General features: G+C 40.7%; 1 long non-coding RNA gene across 1 annotated transcript; it reads right to left on the bottom strand.

The window, feature by feature from the left end:
• Positions 1-681: 681 nt before the first annotated feature.
• Positions 682-9,756, bottom strand: LOC116540244. The gene is made up of 3 exons (XR_004264361.1): positions 9,685-9,756; positions 5,850-5,855; positions 682-696 (listed from the first exon to the last, which is right to left on the bottom strand). It is a non-coding gene; the product is annotated as an uncharacterized LOC116540244 (long non-coding RNA).
• Positions 9,757-18,351: the final 8,595 nt, after the last annotated feature.

The raw sequence follows: 18,351 nt of genomic DNA, 5'->3' as shown, positions 1-18,351 counted from the left end.
AACAGGGCATTGACTAGAAAACGTGTGCTGCGATCCTGCAGGGCGCTGACACAACCGTTAAAAATATGCTACAGAAAAGCAATGAGGAAGGCGGATGTGTTCAGCGTCACTTTTGTTGTTGTTGTTGCTGCTGCTGTTAGGTAAGGTGTCCCTCTGTCACCCAGGCTGGAGTGCAGTGGCGCAATCACTGTTCACTGCTGCCTCTACCTCCCAGGCTCAAGCGATCCTCCCACCTCAGCCTCCCAAGTAGCTGGGATTACAAGCACGTGACACCATGCCTGGCTAATTTTTTTATTTTTGTAGGCATGGAGTCTCCTTGTGGTGCCCAGGCTGGTCTTGAACTCCTGCCTCAAGCAATCCTCCTGCCTGGGTCTCCCAAAGTGCTGGGACTATACTTGTGAGCCACTGGGCACAGCCAGTGTAATCTTAATTTGGGGAATCCTGAGTTTGAGCTCTGGCGACATCTCTTTTGAGCTCTTTTGAGCTTGATCAGGTCACTTCACCCTTGCCAACATCAGTTTTCTCATCTGTAGAATGGTATAATAAAAGGCGATTGCAGGAGTTAAATGAGACAATGCAGGAAACTAGCCTAGGACCTGACAAACAGGAAACACCTAGTAAATATTTTTCTTAATTTTTTTCTTTTTTTTTTTTGAGATGGAGTCTCGCTCTGTCACCAGGCTGGAGTGCAGTAGACTGTTCTTAGCTCACTGCAACGTCTCACTCCCTGGTTCAAGCAATTCTCCTGCCTCAGCCACCCAAGTAGCTGGTATTGCAGACACGCACCACCATGCCCAGCTATTTTTTGTATTTTTAGTAGAGACAGGGTTTCACCATCTTGGCCAGGGTGGTCTCAATCTCCTGACCTTTTGATCCTCCCACCTTGGCCTCCCAAGGTGCTGGGATTATGCCCCACCTCTTATTTCTTATTATACAAGTAATACATACTACTCACTGTTAAGAATCCACATTTTATCTAATTATGTAAGATTACAAGCTAAATTTCACCTCTACCTGAGATCACCATTGATAACAGTTTTGTGTTTTGCCCCATAATTTTTTTTTTTTTTTTTTTTTTTTTTTTGAGATGGAATCTCACTCTGTTGCCCAGGCTGAGCGCAGTGGCTCACTGCAACCTCCACCTCCCAGGTTCAAGCTATTCTCCTGCCTTAGCCTCCTGAGTAGCTGGTATTGCAGACACGTGCCACCATGCCCAGCTAATTTGTGTATTTTTAGTAGAAACAGGCTTTCACCATGTTGGCCAGGGTGGTCTCAAATTCCTGGCTTCAAGTGATCCACCCGCCTTGGCCTCCCAAAGTGCTGAGATTACAGGTGTGAGCCACCGTGCTCAGCTGCCCCATGATTTTTTTCTACACTATATATATATATATATACATACATATATATATAGTATACATAAATATAGATTCCAGAATCAAATAGAAGCAGTTTCACTTAGAAACTAAAATATTGGACTCTGGGCCTAGACTTCCTGTGCTGAAAAACCTGATTCTTGTTTCCCTGCTGTGTGTCCCTGGGAAAAATACTTAACTTCTCTGGACCCCAGTTTGCTTATCTATAACCTTGTAGGAAAGTTGTGAGATTAACAAAAAACATTTCCAACAGAGCAAATAGAAATAGGAGCTTTATTGTAGGTATGGTTTTGTAACTTTCTTCCTTGATATTTCTTAGATGTTTTCTGTGTTGGAAAATTCAAAGTAATATTCTTTTTAACAGCTGTGGAATATGCCACCCTATGGCAACATTTAAGTGGTCCTCTTCTAAGGGCTGGGGCTGGTTCCCGATGCTGCAGCAAGCACTCTTGAACCCACTCCTTTCTGGCTGGAGTGACAGTTCCCCTTGTGTCAAGCCCTAGGGGTGGCATTTGCTGGGTAAGGCCCCATATGGTTTGGGACAAGCGGGATCAGAAGTAGGGTGAGGTGAGTGAAGCATTCTGGCACGAAATTTAACAGGATGCCCCAAAAACTCAGTAATCGAGATACATTGTTGCAATATTTTAAAAAATCAAAATTAATGCTAAAAACTATCCATGAGCAAAATATCAAAATTTTAAAGACAGCTTCTGACAGTGCCATATTGGCCTCGTGGAGCCTGTGGCCAAAGGAAAAGCATGCCTTTATGCGCACATTTTAATGTATGCTTTAATGGTCATTTTCTCCCAGATCATTAAAGTAGTTGAAAAATATATACTGAAAAGTTAAAAGTAAGTGTATTAAAACACACAGAATTACTTATGTTTTATTTTATCTATTCCCCAAGCAGAATTTGTATTAATTTTACTTTGCTGGCTTCAATGGAGCCAAACTCATCACTAATATTTTCAAAATATACCTCTGGAAAGAATTAACTTTGAAAAAAAAAAACTAAAATATATATATATATATATATATATATATATATATATATATATATATAGGCTAACTGGGCATTGTTGCAAATGTCCGTAGTCCCAGCTACTCAGGAGGCTGAGGTAGGAGGATTGCTTAAGCCTGGGAGCTTGAGGCTGCAGTGAGCCATGATAGAGCCACTGCACTCCAGCGTAGGTGATGCAGTGAGATCCTGTCTCAAAAATAATAATAATAAAATTTTAAAGTCATATATATGAAGCCTGCACATTTTCCCTTTGGCCTCAGGCTCCAAAATGACTCAACAAGGTGCTGGTATCATTAATTTGCCTTTGCAGAGGGTGGCACCAACTGATGCTTCCACTGACAGCAGGCTCCGTTTTTTCAAGCACCTTTTGGGATTAAGCTGCTTTCAGCAAAAGGTCATTATCCCCATATTTGGGCCCTCACCTGGGAGGAGCCAGGAGCTGGCATGCCTACCTGGGCTGGCTTTCTGTTCTCCCTTTCTTGTGAGAGCTTCCCAGACGCCTCTGCCAAGCCTGGGCAGCTCAGGTTACTGCAGACTCTGAGAGCTGCCTTATCTCAGATCTGCAAAGCCCCAGCAATTCATTCTCAGGAAAACCTTTTAACTCTGGGGTAGACAAACTCTAAAAAACTCTAGAGCTGCCTTGGGGGCAACGACAGCAGCTCCTCCATGGACTAGATCTGGGACTCCACAGAAATAATCTCATGAATGTTCCCTTACCTGTGGTCAGCAAGACATGCTCATTCTTTCATTTATTTCCATTCTCAGTGGCTACCCTAAGTCACTGCTCTGAGCAGCCCTGAGTCAAACCCTGGGACCAAAACGAGTTAGTCGTGGTCTCTGGAGCTCAAAGGGGCAGACAGACAGGTAAACAAAGAGTTTCCAAGACTCTTTCATGTCTGTTATTATCTCTCTCACTATGTTGTCCCCAGAGACTAGGGAGCACTTGGACCAGATATCATTGGATGTCAATGGGCATCTCAATCTTAACATGTCTAAAGCAGTAATACTAATCACAAAACTACTGGTAGTAATCATTACAGTGGCTACTCTATGAGGCAGTTCCAGGTGCTTTACAGACTGTAACTCACTCAGTCCTCCTCAGGACCCCCTGAAGTACAGCTTGCAGTTCCATTTTACAGATGAAGAAACTGAGGCATTAAGGGACTCAGAGGCTTACCTAAGTTCCTGCAGATGTTAAACGGCAATGCTGGGACACGAACCCAAGGGTCTGGCTCCAGAGTCCATGCTCTTAACTGTGATGTTGCAGTCTTCAGTTCCTTCCTATTCCCCCTCCGTCTTCCACGTCTCAGAAAATGGCATCACTAAATAAATAATTAATAAATAAAACATCTATGCACCTTTTTTATTCCACTCTTACCCAATTCTTTTCAAACCTGACTTCTCATCACTCAAATATCAGAGATATCTCACATTTCCGTTTTCCTGAAAGCAATCACTGAGAAGGGGTTGTAAGGGTATGTAGTTTATTTAAGAGATGGGAGATGATAAATCAGGAAGAAGCAGGAAAGAAGACAGAGGAGAAAAGTCAGCAGATACAGTGTGCCTTATCAAGTCAGCCACGGCAGCAGGTGACCACAGACAGCTTCATCCCTCCAACAAACTCTGGGAAGCAGTGCAAAGCACCCACCTCAAAATTATTCTGCCCACACTTTGAGGGAGTTGGGATATTGATACACTAACTCCTGAGAGTCATTGGTTGAGATGTACTGGGGAGGGGGGCGCAGTGTTGAATCATGGGCACTTCTTCCAACCAGAAGCAAGTCCTTTCAGTTTTAGGGGAAGAAGAAACCCCAGGTAAAGATGCAGGTACTGGCAATTAAAAGTCACTAGGACATTGAGGGACCATTTCCTTATCCCTCGCCTACTCCTTCTCATCTCTTTCTCCTTGTACATAAGACACAGAAGAAAAGGAAACCAATACAGGGTATATTACCAAGCAGGTTTTCACTGTGAACAAATAGAGCTTAATCCCACTGGGGTGCTTGGGGAGGCAGCACAAAATATGTGCCTTAGAGTGATCCCACCTGTGGGGAGAGGGAGTGGAGGTATTTATCCTCCACCCCCGATTTGTGATTGGTTGAGAGCTGCTTCTGAGGCATGAACCCATCAGCACTTCTGGCTTGCTCTGAGCATGAGCCAAGCGTGCTCCAGGGGCCAGAAAAAGAGCCTCAGGTGGAGAAGTGCAGGTGTTTGCAGTAAGCATTTTTGGTGAGAGGAAGACAGTACAAGAGGATAGAGAAGGAGCAGCACCAGTGGCTGCTTCAGATAGCTTATTCATCAAAAGGAGAACCAGATGACGGTAACCTTTTAGTAAGCAACTACTGTTTGCCTGGCTTCACGCTGAGTGATTTCTTTGTATAATTTCACTGCAAAACTTGCTCACATATCACTATATTAAAAAAAAAAAGGCAAAATTAACAGAAAGTAGGACTTTACCTAAAGCCACATATCCGGCTAAAGACGGTGGGCTCAGGATTATAACCAGGTCTGCCTGACTTGCAAGACCCAGTATTTTTTGCCTCATGCTATTTCTCTGCATCTCTGCGATTCACGATTCCCACCAATCTGGCCTGTTGGATAATATGTACCAAGGTTCTTATGAGTGCCGAAGTGAATAAAATGCTAATCCTCATCAATAGATTAAACTGAGAAATGCTTAAACCAGAGATCTGCCTGCAATAAAAGCAATTGGGTTACTTCTTTGTAATTTGACTGCTCACATGAGTCCAGGAACCTGCGTTATAGCTTTACAAATCTGTGATAATTTCCTTCAACTTTTCCATTTTATTGCCGCCATTAAAATCCCGTTGTGTTCTTGAAACAGGAAAAAAAATGATTAAAACAGATGTGGCTCTTAAAGTTACAATATGAATTTTACAACCCCAGGTTTTATGATACCGAGAGAAACTTCAGCCACCAGGGTCAGAGGCAAGAAAAATGGGACCGGATTTCTGAAATGGGTCTGGGAGGGCGGGGAAGAAGTAGGGTGAGAGGTTCAGAATGACAAAGACAGCCAACAAAGCTAATTTCCTGACGCTTACTTTTCTCCCCAAACTCTGGGGATCAACTGCAGAATGTCACATTTGCAGCCGCCCCTCTGCTGCAGAGCCTGGTCCCCACAGCTACTGAGGTTTGGCTCACCGCTTTCCATCCCTCCAACCTCACTTCCAGCCCACCCCCACGCCCCCACCAAATCATAGTTTTCCAGTTAAATAGGCCACAGTGATCTTTGTTTTGTTTTTAGAAGCAGTGTTTTATACTAAAGAGAGCATTCGGACCCAAGTTCTAGTCCCAGACCTTCAACTAATTCACTATGTGACTTGGGCAAACCACTGGACTCTGGGCTTACATTTTTTCCTCTGCAAAATGATGTTGTACCAGATCTCTCCATTCTCTCTTCGCACTGCAATTCCATGACCCCCATCTGCAGAAACACAATGCTGGGTACAAAGGAAGCTCTGACTATTTGTTGCCAGAAGAAAGAAATGATTTTCTAAACGCGTCTGTATTTTTCTTTTGCAGGGAATGAGGGGGTTGTTAACTTCCACAAATAACCAAAGAAAGAAGGAAAGCAACCATGAAATTTGTTTCCTTCTTTTTAACAAAAACAGTAAGGTGAGAATGACAAAAATTTTAAAGAGCCCATACACAGTGTTGGCAAAAATGTGCAGAAACAGGAAGTTTTCTATACTGCTGGTGGGAAGGTAAAATAGTACAATATTTCTGGAGAGTGACTATCAAAATGTTAAAGCATATATACTTTGAATCCACAATATCACTCTCAGGAAATCATCCTAAGGAAATAATCAGAAAGACATATTTAGAGCACAAGAAAATACAATATAAAGTCTGAGGGAAGGAGAGAAAAAGAATATAAAAATTTATATACTGCATCATTTAAATTGTATGCTTTAAAAAAAAACTGCATAGAAAGATAACTGAAAAGAAAACATCAAAATGTTGCATAGAAGTGGCCAGGCGTGGTGGCTCATGCCTGTAATACCAGCACTTTGGGAGGCGGAAATGAGTGGATCATTTGAGGTCAAGAGTTCAAGACCAGCCTGGTCAACACAGTGAAACCCCGCCTCTACTGAAAATATAAAAATTAATTGGGCATGGTGGTGGGTGCTGCCTGTAGTCCCAGCTACTCCAGAGGCTGAGACAGGAGAATCGCTTGAACCCGGGTGGTAGAGGTTACAGTGAACTGAGATTTCGCCACCCCACTCCAGCCTGGGAGACAGAGCGAGACTCTGTCTCAAAACAAACAAAACAAAAAACAAACAAAAAAAAGCATCTCTGGTTAGAAAGACTGAATTATGTCTATTTTTTTCTTTATATATTTGAACACTGCTCTCACTCCCTGTCTTCCTTCAGGTTCCTGCTCCAACGTCACCTTGTCATCAAGGTTTCCCTTGACCAGCTTATCTAAAAGAGGAAACTTCTGCTCCTTCTCTCCCATCACTCTCTTTTCTTACCCAGTTTTATTATTCTTCACTGCTGGACATAGTATTTTACAAATCTTGAGTTATAGATTAAGTCGTATCTCACAACCTGAATGGCAATCCTATGAGGGTTGTCTTTCCCTCACCTGGTATATAATGGACACAAAATTGAATGACAACTTGAATGAATAGATGACATATGCAAAGATAAATGCGCAAAGATAATCTATTGCACTATTTTTATAAATGTAAAAATTTGCAAATCAACTAAATGTCTAACAATAGAAAACTGGCTAAATGTAGTATACTACACTGATGCATTCGAAGTTTACGCAACATTTATTTCAAGTTTCTTTTAACATATATGTGTGTGTAAGCATGTCTTTATGTATAATTGTATTTTTCTTTCTAACAACAAAACCAGTCCAAGCTGTTTGAAACAAATCAATCAACAGAGATTAGTTAAAACAGCAACAATTCACACCTTAAGCTTTAATAGCTGGGTGAGAATCTTCCCATACACGTTTTTCCCTCCATGCTTATACAAACAAATGCCAACAAACAGTCACATAAATCAGTTTCTCACCCTTTCCAAAATCTGATTAATCATATGCATTGTGGACCCCTCTCCAGGTTGACATATATTGATCCAATTCAAACTACAACATAGAAGTCATGATATGAATAAAATACAATTTATCAAATTATTACACTGTGTTCATCAAGACATTTAGCTGGTGCTCAATTTGTGTCTGTATAATCAATGCTGCAATAAGAATCCTTAGTGATATATCCCATATTGATCATTTTATTTATGTAGTATATAGGATAATTTGTTATGTAGGCTGGGTTCCCAAATGTGAGACTTCTGGGTCAAAGGTTCCAAGCATTTTATTTATTTATTTATTTATTTATTTATCCTTGAGACAAAGTATCTCTGTCACCCAGGCTGGAGTCTGGGTGGATCACTTGAGGTCAGCAGTTTAAGACCAGCCTAGCCAACATTGGTGAAACCTCATCTCTACGAAAAAGACAAAAATTAGCCAAGCATTTTAAATGTAATAACACTTTCATAATACTTTAATAATACTTTCTAACAATACTTCAAGAATCATTGTAGCAATTCACATTTCATCAGGAAGGTATGATGGTTCCTTCCCATCTTCACCAACCTGGAATGTTGTCAGTCTTCTCAATTTTTATCAACAAAGGAGTATAAAATACTCTATTACATCTAGATATTTTTGACCATGAGCAAGGTTACAAATGTTTTCATGCATGTTGGTCATTCTGTGAATACACTTTGTCTATTTTACTATTTAAATGTTTATCTTTTTCTTGCCAATTTCTAGGAGATCTCAATAGATTAGGGACATTATATCTTCACCTGTCAGTTTTTGTTGCAAATCCCCCCGTGTGATCCTGAGCATATATAAATATTCTCTGATGTATTATTCAAATGTTTTTGCTGTATTCCTACATTTAGATATTGATCCATCTACAATTATTTTGTTATATATGATAGTATGAGGTAGAGTCTAACCTACCTTCTTATTAATGGACAGACTCTTGTGTCAGCACCATTTGTAAATGAAGTAGCCTGTTTCTGTTGAATATAAATGCCACCTACATATATATTTAAAATATATATACATAAATTTATACATATAAATACATATACATAAATTTCCCAAATGCACTCAGATTAATTTATGGAGTGCCTATAATGTTCTATTAATCTATTTGTTCTTCTCTCTCCATATATTCCTTTTATTTAGGCGTTTAGTTTTTGTTCTCCAATTAAAATCCTACAATCATTTCCATATGGGTCTTTTACTTTTCTTGTTAAATTTCTTTGTATTTATAGTTTTGATCACTGTTATAAATGAAATATTTTTCAGTGTTCATGCCTATTTCTAATAAAAAAAAAAGCTATTGGTGTCTTCATATTTAGTACAGATTCAAGCAATCTATAAATTGCCATTTATGAAAATCAAATACTCATGTGAATACTATTTTGTAAGTACATTCTTTTAAATGTTCTATGTTTACAATTATATCATCTGCAAAAAAAATGGCAATTTCAAATATTTATACTACTTACTTTATTTCCTTATATAATTGTATTAGCTATAAACTTTGAAAGGACAGTGTAGACAGTAGCCATCCTGTCTTATTTCTCATTTTATTGGGACTAATTCATGTTTCATGGTAAAATATTAGATTGATGCAAAAGCAATTGCGATCTTTTCCATTAAAAGTAATAACAAGAACCACAGTCACTTGTGCACCAACCTCATCCTATGTCTACTGTTAGTTTGTACTAAGTATTTTTATTTTATTCATGTAGTTTCTTTCTGGAAACAGCTGTAGAATTTTATCAAATGCTGCTCCAGCATTTTTCAAATATAAAGTCTGGCTTTTCTCCCTTAATATGCTGATGTAATCAATTCTGCCAGCTTTCCTAATGATGAGCCATTCTTGCCCCCCTGAAACACATATTATTTGCTCATAATATAATATTCTTTTAATATGCCACTGAATTATATTTGCTGACACTTTATTGAGAATTTTAGCATCTTTATTCATAAGTGAACATGATCTTTATTCATAAGCAAACGATTTGTTTTCCTAATTGTATTCGGAATGCCAAACCTTAGCATGAAGATTGGTCTTTATTTTGGATAAATGATTTGGGGAACTTTGCATCACGTTTTGTAGACTGAAGCACTTTGAATAATATTTTGGTAAATTTTTTTTGTTTGTTGTTATTGTTTTGAGACAGAGTCTTGCTCTGTTGCCCAGGCTAGAGTTCAGTGGCATAAACATAGTTCATGGCAGCCTAAAACTCTTGAGCTGAAGTAATCCTTCCTGCTCAGCCTCCCAAGTAGCTGGGACTACAGGTACACACCCTCTATGCCCAGTTTGTTTATTTGTTTGTTTTATGGTGACAGAGTCTCCTTATATTCTTCAGGCTGGTCTCAAACTCCTGGCTTCAAACAATCCGCCTGCCTCAGCCTCCCAAAGTGCTGGGATTACAGGCATGAGCCGTCATGCCCAGCCCATTTTGGTAAACGTTTAATAATGTTTTGCTTTTTCTTCTGGTTTGTTGTCTTTTTATATTTTTGACCTCTTGAGTCAATTTTGACCAGTTATGTTTTGCTTAAAGATAGCTTATATTCCCTACATTTTCCATGGTTTTGCTTTGAAGTTCCGTGGTTTTTTCTTATAATTATTTTACTTTTTTCTATATTTGTAATTGTATTTCCTCTTTCATACTGACGCACATGATTTCCTTTATTTTTCCTCACAAGAGAATTTTCTAGGTCATTTTCCCCCTGCAAAGAACCAACTTTGTTTCTTTGCTCCCAGAGTCTGGGTTTGTGCTTCCAGTATGGTAAGTTAGGAAGGGAATTTGGAGTGAAATATCAGCTCTGCTGCTTAGCAGCCAGGGACATAGACAAATCACTTACCGACCTTGGTGAGCCTCCAGTTCTTATCTGCAAATAAGGACATGCCTCACTTCCAGGGTAGCAATGTAGGAAAAATAGAACAAAGCCTATAAAGCACCCAGCACAACTCCTGACACACAATAAGGCAGTGACAGTGGTATTATTCAGGACTCTCCAAAGGAAAAGAACCAATAGGAGATATAAATAGAGGCTCATGTGATTATAAAGACTGGCAAGTCCCCAGATCTGCCAATTGAGTCACAAGCTGAAGGCTCAAGAAGGAAGAACCAATGGGGTAGTTCCAGTCCAAAGGCCAGCAGACACACGGTCCAGGAGGAGCCGACATTTCAGTTCAAGTCCAAAAGCAGGAAAAAGCCAATGTCCAAGTTCAAAGGCAGTCAGGCGTGAGGAATTCGCTCTCACTCCAGGGAGAGTCAGTCCTTTTTTATTCTATTGAGGCCTTGTACTGATTGGATGGGGCCCACCCGCATTAGGGAGGGCCATCTGCTTTGCTCAGTCTATAGATTTAAATGTAACTTCATTCAAAATTTCCTCACAGAAACACCCAGAATAATGTTTGATCACATATCTAGGCACCCCTGGCCCAGTCAAGTTGGCATGTAAAATGAACCATTAAAATGGTCACCACACACGTCACCCAGCCTGGACTGTGTGTCCCCACAGGCACAGGAGCCTGTCTGCCTGAGCACTGCACCTGCTTTATTTATTTTATTTGTATTCATTTTGTCTTATGTTATATCTGCTAGTTTGTTGTTAGTCTTCTTCCCTATAAATGCCCTAGTGGAAGCACATGGCTTCAGATAAGAAACTGAGAGAAGGCCTAAAAGCTCCTCCAACTGATAACTAACTTTGGCCAAGTTGAAGGATGCAAAATAAATATACAAAAGTCACTAGCATTCCTACACACCAACAACAGCTAAACTGAGAGCCAAATCAGAAAGACAATCCCATTCACAAATGCCACCAAAAGAAGATAATATCTGGGAATACAGCTAACCAGGGAGGGGAAAGATCTCTGCAATAAGAATGATAAAACACTATTCAAAGAAATTAAAGAAGACACAAACAAATGGCAAAACATCCATGCTCATGGATAGGAAGAATATATATCATTAAAATGGTTGCTGCCCAAAGTGATTTACAGATTCAGTGCTATTCCTATCAAACAACCAATGGCATTCTTCACAGAACTAGAAAAAGTATTTTAAAATTCATTTGGGACCAAAAAGATCCTGAATAGCCAAGGCAATCCTAAGCAAAAAGAACAAAGCTGGAGGCATCATGTTACCTGATTTCAAACTATACTACAGGGCTACAGTAAATAAAACAGCATGGCACTCGTACAAAACCAGATGCATAAATCAATGGAACAGAATAGAATCCAGAAATAAGGCTACACAAAGCTGACAAAAACAACATGAAAAAGACTCCCTATTCAATAAATGGTGCTAGGTAACTGGCTAGCCATATACAGAAGATTGAAGCTGGACCCCTTCTTTGCACCATACACAAAAATCAACTCAAGATGGATTAAAGGCTTAAATGTAAAATCCAAAACTATTTGAAAAAAAAAAAAAAAGCCCTGGGAGAAACCTATACCATCCTGGACATAGGAATGGGCAAAGATTTTTATAACAAAGACACCAAAAGCAATCACGACAAAAGCAAAAATTGACAAGTCAGATCTAATTAAACTTAAGAGCCTCTGCACAGCAAAAGAAACTATCAACAGAGTAAACAGACAGCTTACAGAATGAGAGAAAATATTTGCAAATTATGCATCTGACAAAGGTCTATATCCAGCATTTACAAGGAGCTAAAACAAAGTTACAAGAGAAAAACTACCTCACTAAAAAGTGGGAAAAGGACATGAACAGACATTTTTCAAAAGAATATACATCAGGCCAACAAGCCTATGAAGAAAAGCTCAATATCCCTGATCATTAGAAAAATGCAAATCAAAATTACAATGAGATACCATCTCATACCAGTCAGAATAGCTATTAGTAAAAAGTAAAAAAAATAACAGATACTGGCAAAGTTGCAGTGAAAAGGGAACACTTGTACACTGTTGGTAGGAGTGTAAATTAGTTCAACTGTTGTGCAAAGCAGTATGGTGAATTTTCAAAGAGCTAAGAGTAGAACTACTATTCAATCCAGCAATCCTGTTATTGAGTATATACCCAGAGGAATATAAAGCATTCTACCATAAAGACACATGCACACAAATGTTCATTGCAGCACTATTCACAACAGCAAAGACATGAAATCAACCTAAATGCTCATCAATGACAGATTGGATAAAGAAAATGTGGTGCATATGTGCCATGGAATACTATGCAGCCATAAAAATAACAAGATTACATCTTTTGTGGGAATATGGATGGAGCTGGAGGCTATTATCCTTAGCAAACTAATGCAGGAGCAGATAACCAAATACTGTGTGTTCTCACTCATAAGTGGGAGCTAAATGATAAAAACTTACGCACACAAAGAAGCAAACAACAGACACTGGAGTCTATTTGAGGGTGGGAGAAGTGACAGGAGCAGGAAAGATAACTATTGGGTACTGAGCTTAATACCTGGGTGTTTGAATCGTATGTACGACAAACCCCCGTGATATGTGTTCACCTATGTGACAAGCACATGTACCCTCGAACATAAAACGAAAGCTATAAAAAAGAAAAAAAAGAAACTGAGAGAAGAATTTCAAATTTATATGTAACTCTTACACATCCATGAACCCCTATATTTAACAACCAGTGTTCCACTTAAAGAAGCATGACCCGGCCGGGTGCGGTGGCTCATGCCTGTAATTCCAGCAATTTGAGTGGCTGAGATGGGCCAATCACGAGGTCAGGAGTTCGAGACCAGCCTGGCCAACGTGGTGAAACCCTGTCCCTACTAAAAATACAAAAAATTAGTTGAGCGTAGTGGCAGGCACCTTTAATCCTAGCTACTCAGGAGGCTGAGGCAGGAGATTCGCTTGAGTCCAGGAGATGAAGGTTGCAGTCAGCTGAGATCACGCCACTGCACTCCAGCCCTGGCAAAGTGAGACTCTGTCTCAAAAAAAAATAAAATAATTAATTAGTTTAAAAATAAAAATAAAGAAGCATGACCCAAGCAGAAATATCAATCTTCCTTCATAACTCTAACAAATATTGGATATGGGAGGCAGTATTTAGCCACTGATAACTCTTATTATAAATTTCTTGTGTTCCTCTGTGCTTTAGCACCCTGAAACTCTACCTCTCAGTTATTTTGTGCTGTTCCTGCTATTGGTGTATGTGCCCCTCCTCCGCTTTGATAAATCACTCAAGCAGCACTGTCTTTTCTCTTCTTTGGAAAGCAGAAGAACAAAGAGGAGGGTATATTTGCCACCTCTTGGTGACAGCATCCTTCAGAGTAAAACTGACAGAGGACAGCAGAGCCATGTGATTTCGTGGGTCTGAACCCTGCCTAGCTGCCCTCCTACTCAGACTCTAAGGCTGAGCATGTGACTCAAGAAGGGCCAATCATCATAGTTTATTCCCCTGGCCCCGGGGATCATTTCAGGGATGGACACATGACTCAGCCAATGGAATGAGACTCAGTGCTTGGAATTTGTCTGGATTTACTAGGGGAAGAAAAGCTCTCTTTCCACTGGAGTGGTTAGGCTGGCAGGAAATAAGCCTGGGGCTACTGGAGGCAACTTTCTAACACAAGCCTGCCTGAGAATGAAGCTAAGGCAGAGGTAAACAGATCAGAAAGATGGAGTGAGAGCAGGACTTTAGGATTAAGCACCTGGATTCAGTCAAGCCTGAAGCCATTACCTCTGGATTTATCTGTTGTATAAACCAATACAGGTCAGCTTTAGTTGAGTTTCTGTCACTTATAGCTCAAAGGGACCCAAGTAACTCTGAGAAGTAACCTATGAATTCATTGACAGTTGATTTTTTCACCCAGAGATCCCCTCTCTGTTTCCATAGGCTCCAATGCTTCCATTACGGGGTACCTAATCCTGGCGTACAGAAATTATCTTCCCCCAAATACTGCAGCTACTTGAGGCCAGAAACCTGGCTTTTTCATTTCTGTGTACTCTAAGTCTAGTCTAGAATCCAGAACACACAGTTCCTGGGAGCCTACAATGTGATAAGTTCCTTCTCTTCTCGACATTAATGCTTCCAACCGTTTAGGTATTGGGGATGGCAGTATTGTCATCCCCAAGTTACAGGCTAGGAAACTGAGGCACAAAGTAAACACTTCTTAGGAACTTAATAGGTAACAGACTCCAGATTTCAACCCAGGCCTCTCTGACTTTAAAGCAGCATTTGACAAACACTTGTTGAATACATGAATAACCACAGGCTGACCTTGACATTGATCCTAATGAAATTTTAGCTTTAGTTCTTACCCACAGATCTTGACATTGGCGAGCCTTCAGAATTTTTCCAGAATGTACTGCAGAGCCTGGAGCTTCTTGGGCAGCTGGTCCAAAGCAGATGAGGGGTCTCCTCATTTCTTCCAGGCCTTCAATCCTCAGCTCCCTGGCCTGCTGTTCTGAATAGCCGCCCCCTGCCCTAAACTCTGGGATGCCTTCACAAAGCAGATCTCAAGTTTCATTGTGTTTTAGGAGGCCTTCTTCCTGAATCCCCAGGCTCTTAATGCTGCTTTCACCCCATCAAGCACCCCAAAGACCTCAGCCTCTCTTCTGTGTCCCCACTCTCAACACTCCCCTGTCCCGAGTCCCATGCTCTCAGCTCCTGTTGGACGTCTTCCTCCTTCCAGGTCCTCAGGACACACTGAACCTGCTTCAGTCCCCACATCAGGGCACATTGCCTCTCATGCCAAAGTCTGCATGTGTCCTGCCGTCCACCCAAAGTTCTCCTCCTCACCCCAAAGCCCTTGACCCTTGTAACCTGTACTCACCATACAGGTGGCTGGCCAAATACATCTCCACAGAGAATTCCCTGGGCATCCCCCACCCCCGACCCGGGTATACCAGAATCCTCCGTTTTGCCTGTTTTTGCTGTTCTGTACTTCTCCTTAATAGCACCCAATGCACCTGTAATGACCCACCTGTTGAGTGCCTATACACCTCTAGCCTGTGCACACCACGAGGACAAGGAGATGTCATGCTGGTTTCCAGCCACATCCTCACTCTGGAACAGGCCTGACACACAATAGATCTCCACAAATACTTACTGACCTACCTAACGAATGACAAACTAATTTGTACTCAGATTTGGAGGTTTCTGATGGCTTAACAATCAGCCCCCCTCAGATTACAAACTCATTTGCAATCCTCTGAGCCGAGGTCATACTTCCCATTTGTACAAAAATCCCTATGTAACTTTGCTTCTTTCTCCCCTGAAAATCTCCTCCTCTCCGTGCCTTTAAAAGAAGAAGAAGGATAATCAAAGCAAAGATAATAATAACACATGCTTATCACTCCCAAGCACTGTGCTAAGCCCTGAGCACATTTCAACCCATTGAATGTTCCTATAAACCCTATAAGATGGATTACAGCTGTTATTTCCATTTTGCAGACAAGGAGACTGAGGCTCAGAAAGATTAAGTCAGTTATTCAAGGTCATACAGCCGGTAAGCAATGGAGCCAGACAGTCTAACCCCAGAAAAACCTCATATAACCACTAAACTATATAATAATAACTTCCCAACATTTTTTACTGTGACTCATAGTAAAAAATGTTTTTTATATCATGACGCAGTTCACACATATGCACTCACCCACAAAAGACTGAAACAAAAGTTTCATGAAGCAATACTTAGTTTTATTATGTGCTATGCCTTCTATTTCCTTAAAAATAAATGATGGTCAAGATCCAAGTCAGTTAATAGGCTATACATTACAGGAGGTTAAAATTAGGTATGTACCACATTTGAGTATAAAGTACTGCTTTTTATTAGGGTTTAAATGAAAACACATACTTATATGTACAGATTATCTCTTAAAAGATACCATGGCAGAATAACAGTGCCCTAAGGATATCCAAGTCCTTATCCCTGGAGCCTTTGAAAATGTTAGGCTATGTGGCAAGGAGGAATTAAGGGTGCAGATGGAATTAAGATTGGTAATAAGTTGACCTGAAGATCAGGAGATTATCCTGGGTTATCTAGGTGGGCTCAGTGTAATCACAAGGGTAACTGCAACGATATGTGGAAAGCAGAGGTAGAAGAGAGTGTCAGAGGGAGGCAGCGTGAAGAACACTCAATTGGCCAGGTCTGGCTTTGAAGATGGAAGCAGGTTATGAGCTCAGAAATTCAGGTGGAGTCTAGAGACTGGGAAAGGGAAGGAAATGGGTCCTTCCGGCTTCCACAAAGGAGCACCTTGAATTTAGTCAGTGAGACCTATGTCAGACATCTAACCTACAGAACTAAAAAATAATCAGCAGAGCACAGTGGCTCATCCCTGTAATTCTAGCATTTTGGGAGGCCAAGGCGGGTGGATCATCTGAGGTTGGAGTTCAAGACCAGCCTGGCCAACATGGAGAAACCCCGTCTCTACTAAAAATATAAAAATTAACCGGGCGTGGCGGCGGGTGCCTATAATCCCGGCTACTCGGAAGACTAAAGCAGGAGAATCGCTTGAACCCAGGGGGCAGAGGTTGCAGTGAGCCGAGATCATGCCACTGCAGTCCAGCTTGGGTGACAGAGCCAGGCTTGCCTCAAAAAAAAAAAAAAAAAAAAAAAAAAAATCAATGCGGGTTGTTTTAAGCTATTAAATTTGTGGCAGTTTTTTACAGCAACAACAAGAAAACAACAGATTCCCAAGAAACTGGTAACAAAGTTGTCTCTGAGAAGGGGAATAGTTAGTTGGGGAACATGGGTAGGATGACAGAAAATGAAACGACCCTACTGTTTGAATTTTGAACCACGTAAGTGTATTAGTTTTTAACATAAATAAATTGCTTTGAATGTTTGGGGGTTCCTTTTTTTTTTTTTTTAGAGGGGGTCTAGTCTTGCTATGTCACCCAGGCTGGAGTGCAATGGTACCACCTTGGCTCAGTGCAAATCTCTGCCTGCCAGATTCAAGCAATTCTCCTGCCTCAGCCTCCCGAGTAGCAGGAACTACAGACGCGTACCACCACACTCAACTAATTTTTATATTTTTATTAGAGACAGGGTCTCACTATGTTAGCCAGGCTGGTCTCAAACTCCTTGCCTCAAGCGATCCTTCTGCCTCAGCCTCCCAAAGCGCTGGGATTACAGGTGTGAGCTACTGTGCCCAGCCTAACAAGCCTTTTAAGACTTTTTCTCCTAGTTCCACCTCCTCCCCCATGCAATTTTAATACCACAGATATACTATATCTCATTTTATGAAATATATGTCTGTGTTTTACACATAAAAAGAATATGTAGGTTTTTACGGCATTAAGAGCCAGCTTTCAACTCTTTGGGGGCCATACTCCCTCCTGACATCCCCCACCCTCCAGCTGAGTATGCATGATTGGGGTAAAAAAAAACCCCACTCTCTTTTGTCTGAAGTACAGATATACATCCAGTACCTAAGGGGATATACAAAATATTGGTGGGTTAAGATTTCATGGTGGGAGGTGATTGAGAAAAAAAATGTTTAAAAAACCTCCTTAGAAGAGCAATAAATTTTAAAAGATTATAGAAGGTTGAGAAACTATGATCTAAAGAGGTGGTTTAGAATGGCCCAGTGGGGCCCACGTAGGATTGAAAGTGTGGCAAGTATCATGGCAGAGATGGGTAGTGTCTTACCTCCCTGTTTCATAATGGGTAACCCAGAACCACACTGTCACTAAAGCTGACACCTCAAAGTGGCCCACTGACATACTTATTTGAACCACTAAACATTTTTCTTAAGAACTTGGAAATATCACATAAAATATGGACTTATAACTCTCTTGAAAAATTGGAAGGCCTGCTGACACTGGGACCACATTTCTGTATATTAACAATTAACATAGCATAGCCGGGTATGGTGACCCACATCTGTCACCCCAGCACTTTGAAAGGCTGAGGCGGAAGGATCACTTGAGGCCAGGAGTTTA

Source organism: Sapajus apella, unplaced genomic scaffold, assembly GCF_009761245.1.
Source record: "Sapajus apella isolate SASKATOON/1434 unplaced genomic scaffold, GSC_monkey_1.0 scaffold137, whole genome shotgun sequence".
In the NCBI taxonomy this organism is placed as follows: domain Eukaryota; kingdom Metazoa; phylum Chordata; class Mammalia; order Primates; family Cebidae; genus Sapajus; species Sapajus apella.
Note: the sequence above shows the minus strand (reverse complement) of the source record. Positions and strands in the feature narration are given on the sequence as shown.